Source organism: Octodon degus, unplaced genomic scaffold (assembly GCF_000260255.1).
Source record: "Octodon degus isolate 3935 unplaced genomic scaffold, OctDeg1.0 scaffold00013, whole genome shotgun sequence".
NCBI classification, from domain to species: Eukaryota; Metazoa; Chordata; class Mammalia; order Rodentia; family Octodontidae; genus Octodon; species Octodon degus.
Window position 1 is genome coordinate 14,362,990 of NW_004524589.1, and position 4,979 is coordinate 14,367,968.

At 32.7% G+C, this 4,979-nt stretch overlaps 1 pseudogene; it reads left to right on the forward strand.

Annotated features, from left to right (window-relative positions):
- The first annotated feature begins 225 nt into the window (after positions 1–225).
- On the forward strand, positions 226–573 carry LOC101577101 (annotated as a pseudogene).
- Positions 574–4,979: the final 4,406 nt, after the last annotated feature.

Here is a 4,979-nt window from a genome sequence, read left to right on the forward strand (position 1 = left end):
CTTTTAAATGTCTCTCACAAGAGAGGCTCTGTGTGAACTCCAGGTGCATGAAGCATCATGACGCTGAAGGCCACAGGCAAGACTTGGAGGAAGAAATATGGTTATAACATCAACAAAAAGCGTCTGAAGTGGAATGATTGATAGAAGGCAGCACCATGGACTGAGGGCTCCCGTATCTGACATGGCTGGGAACACACCAAATCTGTATGGCAGAACCTGGCAGAGATGTGTCTGGTCATGGAACCCAACAAGGCAGCTCCCATCTGCAAGAGAAAAGTGAAAGCCATGGAGGTGGAGCAGAGGCCCAAGGAGCTTGTACTGAAGTCTTATGTACTAAATGACCTGGAAACAGAGGCCAGCCTCCCATAAGAGAAAGACAATACCTTGTCTCAGGACCTCATTGACTACATGTACCACATGGGGAGGACTCCAGGGCCATGGCCCAGGATGAGAAGAATTATCGAGATACCCCAAAACAGATTCAGAATAAGATCAATGTCTATAAGCGTTTTTAACCCATTGGAGTGGCAAGCATTCCTTGATTCTTTGCAGAAGAAGTTGGTAGTTCAATGATTCCAGGCTGAGGCCTCATTCTGGACCAAAGAAGCTGGAGCCAAGGTGTCAGACTAAGGAGGGTGTGTGGCTTCAGAGGATGCTGGCTGATCCTGTGGAATCAGGTTATACACAAATATACACACTTATCTTGGGAAGGAGCAATCTTCAAGGCACTAATTGAATTTGTAGAGATCCCCCGCCTTTGTCTTGTAAGAGCTGGGATTACAGGTGTGTGCCACCATGCCTAGCTTTAAGATGCCAATGTCTATAAGTTTCTTTCTTTCTTTCTTTCTTTCTTTCTTTCTTTCTTTCTTTCTTTCTTTCTTTCTTTTTTTTGTGCATAAGATTGATCTCAGGGCCTTGCATATGCTAGGAAAGCATCTTTACCACTGACTTACATCTCCAACCTTCTAGTTTATGTTCTCTTGAGGGCTCACAGAAAAGCCAGAATCTGCTGTTTTCAGAGTGGGTACTTTATTTGAAGATAGTCTATATATAATAAAACCAAAGATATTTTTAAAAAGTCACTAACAAAATATGCACAATTTTATAATGAAAGTTGATATCCAATCTAATTATAAAACATTCATTAAATATCTGAAGATCTTTTCAAGAATGAAAAATTATCTTTCTAAGCACATGCATTTTATGGAAGAGACAAACACTCTACACATACACAGTATTACCTTAATCAAATAATTTTTTTGTCCTACTATATTTATACTACCTGGGAAACATAGGTGTTCTACCATAGTCCAAATACTCAGGATATGTTAGTACTATAGTCCTCTTACCTTCCAAGTCATATCACATTGGATAGGCTTTACCATATTACCAAAACCTTGATAATAACTTCTTAATAGCAGTCAAATTTTAAAAAGAGAGTTGAATTTAGATGCTCCAAAGTGTTTATGAAATTTTAGTCATCCTAAAGTACTATCTGTAGTCACATGATTGCTGATATGTCAAATTTCAATTAATGAGAATTCTTATCTTATATGGGTGTTTTGAGAAAACATAGCAGATACATCAATATGCTCTTTAAATCTACCATAGTGAACCCATTGACTGATGAACTGATTCCTTGTACTCCAAAGTATAGTAGGGAATTTCCTTTTACCACTTTGAAACATTGAATTTGTTCTGTAGCAATTTTGTTTGCTTCGTATTTTCAGGTTGGAAAACTGTAGCAAGAAACAATTGAGGAGATACCAACAATGCTGCCTGTCAACTTAAAATCCACTAGTATAGTTCTAAACATAGATCATAGAAGAATTTTTTATTTATTCCACTTAGACAGTATATACTTTAACACAGATTGATTAATGCAAATGTTCAGCATTCATCCTAAAGTGTAGTCTGCATTACACAGAATTCACATTAAGTTTGCTTACCTTTCTTTTTATTTCTATCATTATTATGGTATTACTACTGATAAGGGCATTTATCCATTTTATACATATATAGGTATTTGTGTATAGTTGTAATACATTTACCTAATATTTATCTAACAGAAAAATGTATGCTTTACAATTTTGAAGATTATATCTTCTCTTCCTTTAGTGTGATCAAGACAGCATTTACAATTCTTAAATGTGGTAAGGACGAGTGAAATATTTAAAATTTATTCATTATTTAATAAAATAAAATATTTACTAACTAAGAAAAAACGTTTAGCTCATAGCAGCCAGACTGCAAAGGACTGTCTGAGAGGAAAGGGCTAAAGACACAAGCGCAGCCCAGAGCATGCATCTGTGCCCCAGACACACCCAGCTAGAAGGGTGCTCCACCATCCAGCAGCATGAGTCCTGAGCCGGACAATGTTGGCAACCCTAACAAGCAAAGTGCAAATGATGATTGAATTTCAACTTCTCAAAAAACACACATTATAGAGAGAACAATATGGAAAGATGCTCTTAAATTTATTAATACTACCTGTTTGTTCCACTACATTCCATAGGTGAGGGAATTTGTTCTTGTAGTTATCCTTGTTTAATTTTTATTATAAAGGATGTGTAATATATTTTTATTTTTAGTTTTTGGTCCCAGGAACTGAACTCACAATTTTGCAGTTGGCAGACAGGTGCTTCTACCACTGAGTCATATCCTTGTCTATTCTTAAAATTATAGATCAATCATTTTTAATATTATAATTTGATATGACTTAAATTTAGCTGACACTTAATTTTCTTGAGAAAATATAACCTTTTCCAGCTATTCATGGAACACAGACACAGACACTTAGAAATACAATGCCATAAGAAAAATACATATTTTATATTAATTAATTAATTAATTTATTTATTTCTTTATTGCAGACCCAGGGATTTGAACTCAGACCCTTGTGCTTGCCAGGCAAGCACTTATTCTACTGAGCTAACTGTAAGACCCCGGAGGAATGCATATTTTATTAGGTTGTCTTATAATAAAAGATGAAAGGATTTTGCTTTATTGTGTCAAGGAAGAAAGAGTATTTCCTAAATTAATTTTGTTTCCTTCAGTAAGTGTTGCAATTTTAAACAAGGTTTGCAGAATTGCTAAATAGCAACATTACAAATGTGGAAAAACTAAAGTAATTCATATTAACTTTTAAAAACAACTTGGCATGTAGTATGTAGCATATGGTTAGAAAATTAAACATGGAGCACAAATAGAGAGATTAAAAGGGTTCAGGTACTAGTGGTCTCCACTGGTTGGAAACATAAGTATGAGTATGGGACATATTGGTTTAAATTTTGTACAAGTCCTTTTATATCGCAGCATCCTACAAGTAGAAGAATCTATCATGTTGTCAATAATTCTAACACATGAAAATAAATTTGGATTCTTTACTTATATTTTTGGTAATGTACAAACAATTAGGAAAATGTAGAAACAAAGTCCTAAATTCATAACATTTTCAAATCTGTATCAGACTTATGAAGTTCATTTACTCAAGTTTTTTTAAGTTTAACACTGTTATTCAGTGCAGTTTAAATGCCTTCTGGATTTCTTTATAAATACAAATAAACAAATTGCTCACAGTGAAATGTTCCTTTATTGCCATCTTTAATTCTTTGAACTAATTGCAATGACCATCAAATAATATGCAATCAGGGTCTACTTGTAGAATCCTAAGAAAGCCTTTGTGAAAGAATACTCACAGAGTGGATGTCAAAATTATTTTATTGATTTTGATTTTGATTTATTTAGAAAAAAGTTCCTAGAGAATAAAATTATATATAAAACATATTGTTAGGTTATACTAAATATGCCTAAAACAGTTATTATAGCAAATACTATGAAATTCAGGTATAATGACTTTTTAATCCATTAAATTCAACAAAATATCGTCATAAAATACATGTCATTTCAAGAAATCTTTTTTATTCATAATTATTAGTAAAAAAGAAAATCCTGTTAAAATATTTTATTGAATACTACATACATCCTTAGATAGAATAGGATACTATACTACATCCTTAGATAGAATTTTGCAAAAACAATATCTGGAAGCTGTAAATCAATGTAGAGAAAATAACCATGTAACAAAAGAATTAAAATAAATCCCTTCCTTTTTATACCTTAGAGTAAATACAATTATTCAGAGAAGTTGAAGGCGGGGAATTTAAGCAAATTCAGAGTATGTAAATGGTCACTGTAATCATGAATGCAATGTAGGCTTGTTAGACATCTTTGAAGGTAATATTATGATTGATAATAACAAGCAGGGGTGAAGAAGTTTTGTTTTCTTTCTTTTTAAAAATTAGTTTTATTGATAAACAAATAGCAATGAGACAGTTTCAAAACCAATTACTAGGACAGTTTCAATAATTAATACATTGCATATTATTGTCTTTTTAGTGGTTATTCCTAGTACAAGATGCAGACATAATAATAGAACTTTTCAACTGACAAATAAAAACGAACATGTAGGTGGGAATAATAACAGGCTACAGGCAGGGAATCACTTTTGACTCAGCGCCAAACCGTAGGACTGTAAAGTCTAATTTAGGGCAACAGAACTGCTCCTGCTGCAAAGGCTCAGTTGTAGCTCAAACAGAATTTGCATTTTTCTTAAAATACAGTACTATATCATAAAAACATTTCACAAAAAACATTTATAACCATAAAATAAATGGGAATTTTCCAAAGTTTTTCATTTTATAACTTTCTTCAAAAGTCTTACAATCATTTATTTTTTATTATGGCTTAATATATACATCTCCCATTTTAGTCATCCTTTTTAAAAATACTTTTTATTTCATTATGTATTGGATATATTTTCAAGAGTATGTTAAAAATGCAATGTTTAAGTATTTGAAGAAATATGTGTATGTTTTCATCTCCAACCCAGAAAGAAACAGTCTCTGACATATTGAAGGTACTCTTACCAATGTACAAAATTCTTTTTATTTTTTTACAAAACCACAAAACAGATAACT